Genomic DNA, 17,742 nt, shown 5'->3' with positions numbered 1-17,742 from the left:
TTTAGTCCTTGAGTTCTCATGGGAGAAGAAGATAAGGCTCACCTGCCCATTGATTTGAAAGGCTTCATTTCCTCCCTCCTACAAGAGCCAAGAACCTAAGAGTAGCATGAGCTCAAGACCCATCCTTTCAGAGGAAGAAGTGAATATGCAAAATAGAGTAGAGCACAGAGGATGATGGTTTGTATGTACTATGCCCTAACCAATTGCAATGGGAAGGCTCGTGAAGGTGATCAAAGATGTGACCAAGGTACCGAGATGGCATCCCTCAATAGGCTCAAAAAGGTAGACTTCATAGAAAAAGGATTGAGCAGTCTCCATCAATCTTCACCCCTCAGAAAGTTCAACTTCTGAGAGCACGAGATTGATCAACTGGTATTCATGAATAAGCAGGCACCTGTGCAGAGGAACCATGAAGCCACTAAATAAATTGTAGTAACTTTCTCAGAGGGCGAAGAAATCCCTTTGCCACATCTCCTCATCCATCAAGCCACTGAACCACTTCTGAACTAGACAAGCATTAGAGAAAACTTCAAGTTTGCTCATGCTATTGAGTTAACTAGCCTGATTACCCCTAGCAAAAGCATCAAGCCAGTTATCCAGTCTGTAGTTGAATCTATTGTTTATGATTCTGTGTCAATCTCCCCTTTTGAGAAGAGTCCAGAGTCCTTATATGACAAGTCTGTTACTCCTTCATTTATTAATGAAATTTTTGATTCCGAGTATGACTTTGCCTCCTTTTTCCGATGATCTTAATAAATATCAAGAATTAATAAAGCAATTACCCTAGGGTAAAGCTGGTAAAACAGAAGCTTCGAAGAATGTGGCCAAAATGGAGTGAGAAGATCAGAGAAGAAGTTGTGAGGCAATGGAATAAATGGTGAAGTACCCCCAATGGTTGGCCAATATTGTACCAGTACCGAAGAAAGATGGAAAGGTACGAATGTGCGTAGACTATCGAGATCTTAACAAAGTAAGACCTAAAGATGACTTCCCATTACCTCACATTGATGTATTGGTCGATAATACGATAGGGCATGCTTTATAATCATTTATGGATGACAACCAAATAGTATGTACCCAGAGGATTGTGAGAAAATACCTTCACCAGTCTATAGGGAACTATTGCTACAAGGTGATGCCTTTTGGACTAAAGAACGCTGGGTCAACCTATCAAAGAGCAACCACGGCATATTACAGACATGATGAACAAAGATGTGAAATCTATGTGGATGACATGAGAGTAAAGTCTAAAGATCAACAGAGGCATATTCCACACTAAGGCGATTCTTTGAAAGAATCAAGAAGTATCAACTGAAGTTGAACCCTCCTCAGAAGTGTGTATTCGGGCAACGATGGAAAATTGGTTAGGCTTCTTAGTGAGTGAAAGAGACATGGAAATTGACCCTATCAAGATCAAGGCAATTCAAGAAATGCCCACTCCTCGGACTGAGAAGCAAATACGAGGATTTCTGGGTCACATCCAATATATTAGCAGATTTATAGCTCAGTTAACTGTATTGACACCACCAGTGGAAAGAGAACCAATTCTATTGTATCTATCCGTGGGAGAGTATTCTATGGGCTCTTTGCTAGCACAGAAGGAAATGGAAAAGGGGGCAGTGCATGCCATATATTACCTCAGCAAGAAGTTTTTTTGAATATGAGACCCGGTACACATCTTTGGAAAGAACTTATGCTGTGTTGATTTAGGTAACTAAAAGGTTACGACATTACATAGATTCTTATCTGGTGTATTTGATCCCAAAGATGGATCCCATCAAATATCTCTTCGAGAAACTACCCTTAACAGGAAGGATGGCCCGTTGGTTACTTTTGCTATCAGAGTTTGACATCACCTGTGTTACTCAGAAATCTATCAAGGGGCAGGCCATAGCTGATTATTTGGCTGCTCACCCCATAGAAGATGGTAGATCCTTGGATGATGCCTTTCCCGATGAAGGAATCACAGTAGTAGAGGAAGAAGACACAGTTAATGAATGGCAATTATTCTTTGATGGAGTAGCCAATCAGAAGGGATGTGGTGTGGGAGTATTACTTGTCACTCCTAATGGTCTTTTTATACCTTCGTCATTTAGCCTTGACTTTCCATGTACTAACATGATTGCTAAGTATGAAGCTTGTGCTTTGGGACTCGAAACTACTTTAACCATTGGGGTGAAAAGGATCAAGGTTTACGGTGATTCATCCATTGACATCTGTAAGACACAAGGAAAGTGGAAAACTAAAGATGAAAAGCTAAAGCCATATCAAGAGCATATAGAAGAGGTGATTGAACACTTTCAGAAGATTTTGTTCGAATACTTCGAGAGGGATAATAACAGGTTTGTTGATGCCCTTGCAACCTTGGCTTCTATGGTAGAGTGCAACCCTATGGCCAAAGTTCGACCATTCTTGGTAGAACAAAGAAGCAGGCCCATTTATCGAAATTCAATGAACTCTCTCACTGTGGATGGTCGGTCTTGGTTTACTCAGGTAGTGGATTTCATTAGGGAAAGGAAGTATCTAGTTGAAGCAACTGACAGAGAGAAGAAGTTTTTGAGAAGATATGTAACCCAGTTTATTCTCCACGAGGATCTATTATACAAACGGTCCTATAACAGAATACAGTTGTTGTGTGTAGATGAGGAACAAGCTACAAATATCATGGAAGAAATTTATCAAGGTCTTTGTGGACCCCACATGAATGCCAAGATCTTATCTAAGAAGATCCTCAGGCTAGGATATTACTAGAACACAATGGAAGCGGATTGCATGGACTTCATCAAGAAATGCCACAAGTGTCAGATATTTGCCAACATCATACATATCCCACCAACAGAGTTGCATTCGCTTAATTCACCTTGGCCATTCTCCACTTGGGGCATTGATATCATTGGAAAGGTCAACCCTAAAGCATCCAAAGGCCACGAGTTCATCTTAGTAGCCATTGCTTATTTTACCAAGTGGATAGAAGCTCAGTCCTATACAGTCCTCACATCTGCTAAGGTGGCCAAGTTCATCAAGGAAAACATCATTTCCTGATATGGAGTACCTCAAGAATTGATATCAGAATAAGGATCCTACTTCTGGGGCAAGACTGACAAAATCTGCATAAAATTCGGTATCAAAAGGCATCACTCTACCACTTACAGGCCACAGACCAATGGGGTAGTAGAAGCTGCTAACAAGAATATCAAAGTCATTCTGCAGAAAATGGTGGAAACACATATAGATTGGGCTGATAAGTTACACCTTGCCTTATGGGTATATCGGACTTTTGTATGATCTTGATAAGGGCAACTCCTTTCTCTTTGGTGTATGGAGTTGAGGCAGTTCTACTCATGAAAATCCTGGTATCATCCCTAAGGGTGCTTTTTGATAGCCAACTAGCTGAAGGAGAGTGGGTGAAGGCTAGACATGACGAGCTCAATTTTCTTGATGAAAGGCAAATGAAGGCCACGGATAATCTGAAGAAGTATAAACTGAGAATGGCCAGGGCCTTTAATAAAAATGTGAAGCGCTACCACATAGAGGTGGGTGAACTTGTTCTTCGAGAATAAAGAGCCCCAATTCATGACTCAAGAGAAAAATTCAGGCCCAACTGGAGCGGCCCATTCACTGTTAAAGAAATTCTACCAGGAAAAGCTGTGAAACTCGTAGACCACAATGGCGAAGAAATACCCGGACTGATTAACATGGATCAACTCAAGAAATATTATGTCTAAAAGGGTAAATGGCCTAACTTACATTAGACCTGATTCCTTTCGAGGGATACATAGGCAACTTGACAAGAACAAGTGCGGTCTGAACCATCTAAATGTAATAAATTGGTTCCTTGATTAATAATCAAAATACCTTAAAAGATTAACATAGTTTATGTCCCCCAAGAATTGCCATTTGGCATGAAAGGCCATTAGGTATCTGTCATCCACCTATTGGTCCATCACTTCTTACCCAGGATTCTATCCCCCAAGAATCATCATTTGGCATGAAAGGCCATTAGGTATCTATCATTCACCTATGGTCCATCCATTCTTATCCAAGATTCTATCCCTAAAAGAAAATCACCACCCGGAACTAGTTTGTCGCCAGTTTATTCACCACTCTTGATCAGTCAGACTTAAAAGAGCTTGATGCAACAGTGGTAAAGGATTGTTTAAATCATTAGCCAATGAGTAATGCTTTGATAAATCATCATATCTCATTGTTTGTATTGGTTACAGGAAAATTCATGGGCTCGTTGGATAAGACGTTGAGGAAATGGACCTTAGATATAAATATGAGGGCACTAGGATTGTTGGAATCAATGAATGTGTCATTTCTTGGCCAAGTTGGATGTGTGAAGCTACATCACCAATTACTCTGATAGGTGCCTCAACACTGGGATGCCGACATATATGTATTTCGGTTTGGATTAGCAAAGATTTGCCCAACTCTTGAAGAATTTTGGGTTTGTATGCTATCTCCACCCAAAGGCAGTTTGTTCCAACCCTCTTTGAAGAAAGATTGCTTAAAGGAATTCAGGATTTCTTTGGATGGAAAGAAGAAGTAAAGCAGTTTGTCAGGTATAGGAAGATCGACATTCTGAAGGTGGCTCAGATCTTCATCCAATATCTACCAATGGGAGGAATCCATCAGCAGCAATCCCTAGATGTTAATTTACTTTGCATGATAGCTCATTATGTTCTCTGCACTTTTGGGCATGGTGCACGATCTGTTTTGATTGAGGTAGTAAAACAGTTGAAGAAGGGAAGTGACATCATCCCTACGATTCTTACAGAAACTTTCAAGGGATTTGATGACATAAGCTATGGCCATAAATTCAGACTAAATCATTATCAGGGAAGTCCTACTATTTTTTAGATTTGGCTTCTCAAGAAACTAAAGCTCACCATACCCTTAAGGGGAAGCTCACTCGGATTTTTTTGTTACTGGGATAAGAGAGAAGTTCTGGCATTTAACCTTATCACTGATTGGGAAAATTACCTGTAGGAAAGGACTATGCAGGATATCGCATGGACATGCCCAGGGAAGCCATAAGAAGATTTTTCTGATGAAGACCCCTGGCCACAACTATGTCAAATTGATGGGATTGACTCACACATCTTTTCATTTACCCCACCTTGTTATTCACCTATCCCATCTGTGGTAGGAAAGTGGTCCCCCTTTTCATGTAATTCACTTGGTAATGGAATAAGGAAGTATGTGGATTTTCGTGTTATCTCGATTATTCTAATTATGACTTGAGTTATGGAATTGATTGTGCCTAAGCATTGCAAGCAAACAAAAAAAAAAAGGAAGAAAGATTTTCTTTGTGCCAAAAAGTAAGTTTTCATAGAAATGTTGAATTAAACTAATCTCCCCTAGGTGGATGCACTTCTAGACGGCTTTAATAGTGATACCGGTCAAATCTGTGAACTCCCTAGTAGTCGGGAATCCTACGGGTAAGCTCAAGGTTCTACCCCCAAATGGAATGCCTGTCAAGGCATAAAAGCACATAGGCGTAATGGTAATCTTGCCAACAGGAAGGTGGAAAGTTTGAGTACTCGGCCACCACCGCTCCATCAAGGGCCCCACTAATGCCGGATGAAACTTTCGGGTCTCTACAAGGGCCAACCAGCACAGATACGTATCATCAACCATCTCCTTCACCCTACGAGGGAGCATCCTATACCAAGACTTAACCATGTTCGGATGCCCATAGGAGGCCAAGGTAGGCGGTTCCTTCCCCTCATGCTACTGGAAATAATAAATAAATAATGAAAGAAAAGAAGCAGTAAGAAGCAAAAACAATACGAAATAGGAATAAAAGATGATCAAAATAATGAATGAAATGTAAAGACTTACCCAGGAACCCCATATGGAGTTGCGGATGTGATTCCGGCTGTTGTGAAGGGTTTGCCCAGAATACCAATTGGCCTAGCCCTCATCCCTATGGGAAAGAAGCCCCAAAAAGCCCCAAAAACTTTCAAAAATTATAAGAAGCCCAAAAATTTTCCCAAATTACATAAAAGCCCTCAAGAATATCAAATTCTCCAAATAGCTCCTCCCTCAAGAACAAGATGAATATCTTCAAGAACTCCAAGAGCAAAATGAAGAACACCAAGAACAAGAGGAAAGAACTTTAAGAAAAACCAGAGGGTTCCTAGAACTCACTTCACTTAGAAAAGCTAGAATGAAGAATGAACAGGGGAGGGGACCCATTTTATACAAAAAAAAAATTCCAAATCAAGCATCAAGAATAAAAAAAATTCCAAATTAACATCAAGAATCAAATTCTAAACCAAAAATCAAGAATCAATAAAAAATCAAGGGGAGACGTAATTTCCCTGGCCCCAAGCGGCCCAATCTCATTGACTCGGCCCCAAGTGGCCCAATCTCATTGACCAGACCCCAAGTGTCCCAACTGCATTTACTCAGCCCCAGGCAGCCCAATCACTTGTATCTGGCCCCAGGAGGCCCTTTCGCTTGGAGTTAGATTCGAGTGGCCTGATCTCATAAATCAAATCCCTGAACTGGCACATGTGAAGCTCAGCTAAGGAAAATCCAAGAATCAAACATTTTTTTTTACTTGTTGTAAGATTGGAAGAGTAGCACATTTCTCTCTTATAACCATCGATCCCAGATAGTCTAGATTGGCTCGAAAGACCCATCCTGAGGACTATATTTTCCTGAACTGGCACATGCAAAGCTTAGCTAAGGAAGAATCAGGATCAAAGTACTAATATTTTTTGTAGGATTGGAAGATCAGCGAATTCCTTTCCCCTAATTGGCAGCCCATGTAAGTCCTAAAACTTTAGAGATATTATCTGTTGTATTTTTTTAACTCTGTCATAACTAAGCAAGATGACGGTAGTATATGCTCTAGGTGACAAAATATGGTCATTCTTTTCTTTGCCCTTAAACCATTGGCATAGGCCTCGGTCGAAGAGGGGCATTCTGTAGAACCTAATTTTGTCACCCTCCTCTGGCTATGATGAAATATGGATCTTGGGTGAGACTTTCGGCTTTAAACCACCAGAGATATTGATGGAAACATTCCATATCCGAAACTCTAGAATCCCCATGAGGGAGAGAGAAGAATCTAATTTTGACTTTTCATATATGAAGGAATCTAGTCAAGATGACCATACAGATAAATAGTGCTTGAAAACACGATTCCGACGATATATGATACAAAAAATTTGGGCCGATGGATCTCCAACAATCATCCCTAAAAAATCATGCCTTCCTACATATATGCTGTGCACACAGACAATCCCACTGGAAACCTAGAAAAATCCTTCACCTAACCCAAACACCCTAAACTTCATCTCCTACCCACCCAAATAACCCTGAAATAATCCCGAGTTTGAAACCCTAGAAATCCCTGAGCGGGAGAGAAGGGTCCAATATTAGCTTTTCATATATGAAGGAATCTAGTCAAGATGACTATATAGATGAATAGTGCTTAAAAATACGATTCTGACGATATGTGATACGCCAAAATCAGACCGATGGATCTCCCGTAATCATCACCGGATAAACCCATATTTGCTCGTTGCCCATGGGCTGCAGCATATGCACACAGCCATGCCATGTACACAACCCCACAGCCATGCACACAGCCATGCACACACCCCTGAACACCCCTACACATCCCTGTCACATGCTGTGCGCCCCCACCGCACAGCATGTGCACCCCCGCCTAACGCATGCATGCCCCCACCGCATAATGTGTGCACCCCCGTCTCACAGTGTGTGAGCTCCTGCCGCACGCTGTGCATGCCCCTGCTGCATGTTGTGCACATATTACCTTCATGGATGTGCACACTATGCCTATACATGGGCAGGTGGCCCATACACCGTGCACATTGCCCGCATACTTGCGCTTGCATGCACCCACTGTGCATATTACCTACACACCCATGCATTCGTGCACCCATGACATCACCTGCACTACCTGCCTAAACTTTATCTCTCTGCCTGCTTTTCTGAAAACTACCTTTTTTGGCTAAACTTTCTCTCTCCTTTTGCGTTTCTGAAAACTACCTATTCTGACTAAACCTTCTCTCTCCTCCCATTTTTTCTAAAAACCCCCTTTTACCCACTGGACAAAAACCCTCCCCGCCCATTTTTCCTTTTAAACACCCCCTTTACCCATTGGACAAAAATCTTATCTCCTCACTTTAGGTAAGAGCCCCCCCTTTCGTCCACTGGATAAAGGGATTTTCCCTCTCCTATTTGGCTGAAAAAAACTATAAATACCCCCCTCCCTTAGAAAAAATACATCAACACACCAGAATCCTCCTCTTCTTTGAGAGTGAAATTTTCCTCCCCTCCCCCTCTTGATTTTCTTCTGATCTTCGGAGCAATCTTTGTCAAGATCCGAAAACTCATTCGAATCTTTGAAGTGTTCTTAGGGATCTTGAAGATCTTCAATTACAATTCTTAGTTAGATCCAGTTTTTAGCAAAAAAAAGTATGTTCTTGAGCCACCTCCCTTGAGTGTTCTTGAGTGTTCTTGAGTGTTCTTGAGTGTTTTTGAGCATTCTTGAGATAGAAACCCCCTTCTTTTGAGGTTTTCGGGTCTACGAAGAGATCCTTGTTAAGATCTGAAACTCTATTCGGATCTTCAAAGTGTTCTTTCGGACTTTGGAGTTCTTCAATCCATTTTTAGGTTGGCCCGTTTCTTTTCAGAAATATCCTTTCCTAGCCGAACCCTTGTCCAAGTGTCCCTGGAATATTTCTAAAAATAGCCATTCCCAGCAGAAGCTCTGCCGAAGTGCCACCTAAGCCTAGCCCTCCTTTAGCTTATACCCAGCGAAAGCTCTGTTGGAGTGCCACCTCGTCCCAAGCTCGAAAATAGCCTTCCCTAGTCGAAGCTCTGTCTGAATCCAAAGCCATAAATAGCCTTCCCTAGTGGAAGCTCTATCCAAATACAAATCTGAAAGCGACTGCTCCTAGCTAGAACTCTGTCTGGATACCATCATAATCAGCATCTCTCAAGAAAGAAAGTTAGAGGTCAAGACCATCTTCCCCTGAGCTAGGATTACATGAAAGACAGTCTGAGCCGATACCAATTAGGGCCCCACCCCTCTTGACCCGAAACAGGGGTTAAATTCAGGTATAACCTCTCTCTTCATTTAAGCATAATGTAGATATCTAATAATCCTTGTTTTAGTGTATATAATAGTTTGAATTCAATTAATGTATATATGTGTGATAACTTAGCCATGCATGTTCAATAGTAATAATTGTGGAAAATGTTCGTTCTCAAGTATCTAGCAAGAAGACTGGTTGAACCAGGCAGATTGGGTGCTTAACAGTTTCCCAACTCTGTAACCTGACACTTACCCTAAATCTCTAGACCAGACCAAATTTTGGGCCCTTTTCTCAGGAATTGGGTCCACCCCCAGGTCCTAGTGCCATAACCCTAGGTGGCGACTCCAAACCCCATTTGCATGATCCCAATCCTCAAATTGGACCATCAGCAAAACCCCTGTCTCAAATGACAAATTTTATACTCTTGCGAAATAGGCCTCCACGTATCTCTAAGTGGCAAGACTGCGGTGCAGAGCCCGCAAGCGAAGAACAAACTACTCGAACCCCTCCGCCTCACTTGAAGGTGAAGAGAGAGAGAGGAGAGTGGATGGGTTGCATAGTCCATTCTTCTCTGGCCACTTCCCTCACACCTTGGCAACTATCACCTCGTACAGGCCATAGTGCATCCTCCTAACTTAGATAGACCTCTGGGGACACCTGAGAAAGAGCATATCAGCCAAAGGAAATCCAAAGTTAATTCGAGGATGATTAGATACTCATATAATCATAAGGAATAGGTAGCCTAACAGAAGCGTCTACATCTGTGTTCGGCTCCAGAAGATAAGGGAGACTGGGGTTGGCTACAGGTAAGCCACGGAAGGGGACGTTAGCCACCCTGAGAGACCCACCGGCACTGGTAGAGGCCCTACTTGTGAAGGATTGGTAGCACTAGCATGCGACCGAACAGCAGAAGGATCTACATGTCTCACTCTCCCCTGAAAGAACATTAGTCAAGACCAGAACAACAAGGGATTTGAAGGAAATACTCAAGAAAGGGTAACATATCACTGGACCAACAAGACCAAGAGAGGCTCTCTTCCTCCAAGAAGGCTCCGTAGTCCCTGTCCTGATCCAGGAATGAGTCATCCCATACTCCGCTAGCCAAACACTCCATCTCGTCTACTGGGATGATCTTTGGGTAGTGCATAGTGGTTGAAGGAAGACCAGGAGAAGGACTTGGCTCGATATCCCACCACTGGGGTACTGCTCTCTCTCCCAAATACTAGGCATGACCCCATATTCCCTAAAAAAGGACTCGATGCTCAAATAAGTGCTTAACCAAGGCTAATCTTTCAAGATCTGGAAATACAAAGTCATGGAATGGTCTCCAAGTAACCTGTGAAAACAAGGAGAAGTAAGTACAAAGAAGGTGAAAAGAATTTCAGTGTCAGACATGGCATACCTCTGTGAGATCGTTCAAAAGAGAATGAGTTGTGGTCCCCAGAGGATGGCATTGAGCCCTGAGGAGCTTCACCTACCCATCCAAATGGTCAACAGGGGGCCTATTCCAAGGTCCCTCCTCCCAAGGTAGTGATTGAAGATGAGGAAGAGGAGTTTGCTGCACATGTCCGAATGGAGCCTCCAGAGACTGAGAAAGAAAGGAAACTCAGAGAGCAATTAGAGAAGTTAGAGAATATGATTCGAACAAGAAAAGGCTCAAAAAGTCAAATAGTGGATTCTGATGAAATGAGTTTCTTTTCTAGGGCAAGGATTCCCGAGAAATTCAAGTGGCAGACTGATAAGTTTAATGGGTCAGGGGACCCTAAGGCTCATCTCAAGGTAATTCTCAGCATTGCCAAGTCATGGTAACTTGTAGACAACCATATGGGGCAAGCCTTCATGTTAACCCTATCAGGACTAGCACTAAGGTGGCTCACATAGTTGGAGTCTTTTCAAACTCAAAATTGGGCAACAGTGGTGAAAGCCTTCACCAAGCAGTACTCCTATAATACTGAAGTGGATGTGAAATGACAAGAGCTCAAGACATTGAGGCAAGAGCCCAAAGAAAGATTCACCGCCTTCTTGATGAGGTTTAGGGATAAGGCCGCTAAAATGGCAGATCAGCCTTTGGAAGTAGAGCAAGTAAAAATATTGATTGAGAACTTATCAAAGCCTTATTATGATGTCCTCTGCTACCAACATCTATAGACTTTTGATGCCCTAATAGCCACTGGCACACGTGTGAAAAAGAGAATCTTAAGGAAAGTTCGGTATTAAGGATCCTCCCAAGATAGTGATGTGGAAAGGTTTGGCTCACCACCACTTCTTCAATTTGCAATACAAGTAGATGCACCCTCTCAGAATTCCCCTCGTCCAAGAAGACAGTTTTTAGATTTGGGAATGCCCATGATAGCAGTATATGAGAAGTTAAAGAAACAAGGATTGCTAGGTATAGTGGCTCCAAGAGTGATCGGCAACCCTCCTCCAACTTGGTATAGGGATCATGAATAGGACACAACACTGAAAGATGCTTGGGTTTGCATCATGCAATTTAGGACTTGGTAGACAACGGAACCATTGAGGTCAAGGTAAAGTAACCTCCTAATATCAATACCAATCCACTCCCCGATCATGTGAACAATCTAGATGACTAAGCCACAGAGAGTGATCCCATTCAACTCATTGTACCCAGAGTTTGGAAGAATCCCATGAATGCCTGCACTTATAGGAAAATCATGAATCAAAGGGCCAAAGCCATGAGGATCTCCAAAAGAAGAGAATCATCAGAAGAAGAATCAGAAGATTGAACTCTAGCCATTCATCCTTCCTCATCAACAGAAGAATCTATCGTACCATATTACCTACTCCACTATACCTCTCACTTTCACCATTTTATCAGCCTCCACCATATCATCAACCTTCCCCCCACCATCAAGGAGAAAAAATTTCCTCATCCTATCACCCCATCCTGGTTTGTATCCCTTATCACCCTTATTCGGTATATAACCCAAAAGAAGGATGGATAGACGGAAACGATTGGAAGGATATGCTTACACTACCAAACTCCCCAAAAAAGACTTCATCAACAGGGTTAATGAATGCATTAGGGGAAGACCAGGAGAGTGATTCCACTTCTCTAATTCATTCTGCTATATCTTCAGAGGACAATCCAGAGGTAATTGAAGAGATTACAGATGATCTTCTCAGAGCAGTAACTGCACTGGCCATAGGGGAATATATCAAAGAGCACACCTCCTTAACCCACATAGGGAGTGACACAGAGGACGATGAATCAGGTCTGATTCAACTTTGAACTAGTGATGTCATGTCTAACCCTACGAAAATCTTTCGATCTATACACTCTGAATACTACGAGCGTTTGGATGCAAGAGAATTTGATGGTCAAAAGGAATCTGATGGAGAACCAAGTGAGGTGTAAATCAGTAAAGAAGAAGATGATGACAATGACAATGAGGACGAGAATGAGGATGAAAATGATGGAGATGACTCTGATTCTCAAGAGGATGGTGAGCATCCCGACTGGGATGACTACCAAGGGCCTTGGTACAATGATAATGATGATGAGTTAGAATATTACTCACCAGATCACCAAACATGTTTCTCAGTTTATGCTATTGGTGGTGATGACCTAATAGTTGATTTGATAAGTGGCATTTACCCTTCCCTCTGCATGGGGAGAGATGATTCTACATCAGATTCAAAAAATGATGAAAAATCTAGAGATTCGACACAAGTTTATAGGGATGAACAGTACTCCACATTTGAGTTAGAAGAAAAGTTGTGTGAAGTGTACTCAAACACAGTGAGGATGCAAGAGAGAGTAGAAGAAATTAACAACATGTTGGGTGAAGTAACTATCAGTGATCGTTACTACCTTAAAAAGCAGAATGATCTAGAGGAAATAAGGCTAAATGACACATTCGCAAAGGCAATAGATGCCACATTGCAACAGCTATCTAATGTAGTCAAAAAGTTACGAGCCAGGGCTCTCGACATTTGTGGAGGACCTCGACTTCCACCCAAGCAGGGAGGTAGAATTAGAAGAAGAGGATGATCCCATGGTAGGGATAATCACCATAACAAATCGTGATGATGAAGATTGTTATCCCAGAGAGATTATTATGAAGAAACCAGTCAATGTGATGGAGACCCAAAGTGGAAGAGACTATAAGGGTAAGGCTCTAGTAGTGGAACAGTCAGGGACCAGTGAGGCCAGAACCAGCAGCTTGAAGAAGGAACCTGAGAATCCAGTCCTAGCTCAACTCAAGAAGTCTTAGGCTAATATCTCAATTTGGGGACTATTGATGGCCTCCCCACACACCATGAAGCAGTTTTAAAATCTCTCACCAATGTACAGGTGCCGATCAAGATAAATCTGGCACATCTCGCACATATAGTAGGGGCAACCTATGCGGTACAATCCTTGATGTTCTTAGATTTAGAGCTCCCCAAAGGGGTTCAGCACAATCAAGCTCTCCACATCACGGTAGAATGCCTTGACAAGGTGATTCCCCAAGTTCTTGTTGACAACGAGTCCGCTTTGAATGTGCTACCTTTGAGATCGAAAAAGAGTATTGACATCAACCTAAAAGAATTTAGGCCAACTACCCAAACTATACAAGCATATGACAATACCAAGAGAAATATCCTTTGCATCTTGACACTTGCCGTAAAGATTGGCCTGGTGAAGTTTGATATACCGACAGCTTTTAATATGCTATTGGGAAGGCCTTGGTTGCATCATGTGAAGGTAGTGTCCTCTAGTCTCCATCAAAAAATGAAGTTCATTCATGAAAGAAAGGTGATCACGGTAGCCAGAGATCTCGAGGTTGTTAACATCTTGGCCAATATTGAAAATGAAGAAGAACAAGACCAAGAAGTTCAACTAAGTGGTTTTGAATTAGATACAACTTGTGCAACCATTGCCAAAGAAGTTCCAAAGGAGGAAATCCCGGCTAACTATGAAGCCATCTAGAGTCCACCAGTAAATCGGATGAAGAAGAATATGTAATATTTTCTTAGCATGGGACTAGGGAAATATCATCAAGGAGTTTCAAAGTAGCCTAGCTTGACAATGAACAAAGGAAATAATGGTCTCGGATACACTCCTCCGATCATCAAGGGGCAGAAAGTACTGAGGATGACTAGAAAGATCTCTGTCTCTTACTACCCTACTCTCAATGGGTACTATGTAAAATAATAAGAGGATTTCCCTTTCTGCGGTAATGTGGAGCCATGGTTTGATGAAACCGTCATAAAGATGCAACCTAGATTTGAAGTATTTTCCCAAGATGAGTTCGACTAGGTGACTCATGAAGTGGAACAACAGAAAATGCTAGTCAAAGAAAGTGATCAAGATAGTTGCATCGCCAGGATAGCAAAAATTGCACTAATTAAAGATGGGTTCTCCTCTGGCAACCCCACAACACGGATCCAATCCATGGAATTGCCAACCCCCCTAGTGATCTTAAAGAGGGAATGGGAAAAGAAGATGAGATGCATCTAGAGTCTGCAACTTCCCATAGATCTGAAAAGACACATCTGCTCCCTCCTACAAGAACCAAGAACCCGAGAGCTACATGAGCTCAAGCCTCATGCTTTGAGAGGAAGAAGTGCATATGCAAAGCAAAGGAGAGCACAAAGTGACGGTTTGCATATACTGTTCCTGAATAAATTACAACGAGAAGGGTCGTGAAGGTGGTCAAAGATGTGACTAAGGCACCGGGATGGCATCCCTCAACAGGATGGAAAAAATGGACTTTATAGAAAGAGGATTCAAGTCTCCAGGAATTCTCACCTCTCAGAAAGTTTTGCTTTTGAGAACACGAGGTTGATCAGCTCATATTTGTGAAGAAGCAGGCACCTATCTGGAAGAACCATTGCACCGTTGAAGAAGTAGCAACAACTTTTTCAGAAGAAGAAGGCTTTGCCTCACCTCCTCATTTATCAAGCCATTGAACCCCTTCTGAGCTAGACATGCATTGGAGAAAGCTTCAAGTTTGCTTATGCTATTAAGTCAACCAGCCTGAATACCCTTGGCAAAAGCATCAAGCCAGTTATCAAGTCTATAGTCGAGTCTATTGTTTATGACTTCGTGTTGGCCTCCCCTCTCAAGGAGAGTTCAGAGTCCTTCTATGTCGAGTCTGTTACTCCTTCTTTCATAAATGAAATTTTTGATTCTGAGTATAATAAGCCTCCTTTTTCTGATGATGATCTTAATAAATATCAAGAATCAATAAAACAATGCAAATCAAAGAAAGCCCAACCCATCCATGAGGATACTCAAATTATTAATCTAGGAACCGACCAATGCCATTGAGAGGTAAAAATTGGCATTGCCCTTGATGACGAAGAAGCAGAACAGATGATTATTCTCCTGAAGAAATTTGTCGAGGTCTTTTCTTGGTCTTATGAGAATATGCCTAGTATTGACCTTAACATCGTGCAGCATCAATTGCCAACTTACCCTAGGGCAAAGCTGGTAAAACAGAAGCTTCAAAGAATGCAACCAAAATGGAGTGAAAAGATCAAAGAAGAGGTTGTGAAGCAGTGGAATGTAAGGTTTCTACAAGTAGTGAAGTACCCCCAATGGTTGGCTAACATAGTACCAGTGCCAAATAAAGATGGCAAGGTACGAATGTGCATGGACTTCCAAGATCTTAACAAAGTAAGCCCTAAAGATGGCTTCCCATTATCTCACATTGATGTATTGGTGGATAACATGGTAGCGAATGATTTGTTATCATTTATGGATGGATTCTTGGGATACAACCAAATGAGCATGCACCCAGAAGATCGTGAGAAGATAGCCTTCACCACTCTATGGGGAACCTATTGTTACAAGGTGATGCCTTTTGGACTAAAGAACACTAGGGCAACTTATCAGAGAGTAACTATGGCCATATTGTATGAAATGATGAACAAATATGTGGAAGTTTATGTGGATGACATGATAGTAAAGTCAAAAGATCGGTAGGGGCATATTCCCAAGCTAAGGCAATTCTTTGAAAGAATCAAGAAATATCAGCTAAAGTTGAATCCTCAAAAGTGTGTATTTAGGGTAATAGTAGGAAAGCTATTAGGTTTGTTGGTGAGTGAAAGTGGCATTGACTACAATCAATGAACCAATTTTCAAGCTGTTGAAGAAGGATCAACCCATGGAATGGAATGACCAATGTCAACAAGCTTTTGACAAAATCAAGGAATACCTCATGAACCCACCAATATTGACACCACCAGTGGGAGGTGAACCACTTCTCTTGTACTTATCCATGGGAGAATAGTCCATGGGCTCTTTGCTAGCACTGAAAGAGATGAATGGAGGGGCCGAGCATGCTATATACTACCTTAGTAAGAAGTTCCTGAAATATAAGACATAGTATACATCTTTGGAGAGAACTTATGCTACATTGATTTGGGCAATGAAAAGGTTACGACACTAAATGGTTTCCTATCCAGTGCACCTGATCTCAAGGATGGATCCCATCAAGTACCTCTTTGAGAAACCATCCCTAATAGGAAGGATGGCCCATTGGTTGCTTTTGTTATTAGAGTTTTCCATTACCTATGTTACTCAGAAATCTATCAAGGGGCGGGCCATAGCCGATCATTTGGCTGTCCACCTCATAGAAGAAGGAAGATCCTTGGATGATGCCTTTCCTGATGAAGGAATCACAACAATAGAGGAAGAAGACATAGCTAATGAATGGCAAATATTCTTTGATGGAGTAGCCAATCAAAAGGGTGTGGTGAGGGAAAATTGCTTGTCACTCCTGACGACCTTTATTTGCTTTCATCATTCCGTCTTGATTTTTTCTATACCAATAAAATTATCGAATATGAAGCTTGTGCTTTGGGGCTCGAAACTGCATTGAATATTGGAGTGAAAAGGAGTAAGGTTTATGGAGATTCATCCATTGTCATCTGCCAGACACAAGAAAAGTGAAAAACTTGGGATGAAAAGTTGAAGCCATATTAAGAACATCTAGAAGAGGTGGTTGAACACTTTGAGAAGATCTTGTTCGAATACTTCTAGAGAGATAACAACAAGTTTGCTGACACCCTTGCAACCTTTGCTTTCATGGTAGAATGCAACCCTATGGCTAGGGTCCGACCATTCTTGGTAGAACAAAGAAGCAGCCCATTTATCAGAATTTGGTGAACTCTCTCACCATGGATGGTCGGTCTTGGTTCTCTCTCATAGTGGATTTTATCAGGGAAAGGAAGTACCCAGTTGAAGCAACTAACAGAGAAAAGAAATTTCTAAGGAAATATGCCACCCAGTTTATTCTTCAAGAGGATTTGTTATACAAGAGATCCTATGATGGAATACAGTTGTTGTGTGTAGATGAGGAGCAACCTATAACCATCATGGAAGAAATTCATCAAGGTTTCTATTGACCCCACATGAATGCCACAATGTCATCTAAGAAGATCCTCAGGCTAGAAAATTACTGGAACATAATGGAAGTGGATTGTGTGGACTTTGTCAAGAAGTGCCCCAAGTGTTAGATATTTACCAACATTATACATATCCCACCAACAGAGTTGCATTCGCTTAGTTCACCTTGGGCATTCTCCACTTGGGGCATCGACATTATTGGGAAGATCAACCCCAAAGCATCCAATGGTCACGAGTTCATCTTGGTAGCCATTAATCATTTCACCAAATTTGTAGAAACTTAGTCATATGCAGTCC

The 17,742-nt window shown here is 41.8% G+C and overlaps 1 pseudogene; it reads left to right on the top strand.

Moving 5' to 3' along the window:
* Positions 1–17,742, top strand: part of LOC122063520 — a 76,581-nt pseudogene that overhangs the window by 1,174 nt on the left and 57,665 nt on the right.

The sequence above is a fragment of the Macadamia integrifolia genome, unplaced genomic scaffold (genome assembly GCF_013358625.1).
Source record: "Macadamia integrifolia cultivar HAES 741 unplaced genomic scaffold, SCU_Mint_v3 scaffold1347, whole genome shotgun sequence".
NCBI lineage: Eukaryota > Viridiplantae > Streptophyta > Magnoliopsida > Proteales > Proteaceae > Macadamia > Macadamia integrifolia.
This window is presented reverse-complemented; position numbering and strand designations above follow the sequence as displayed.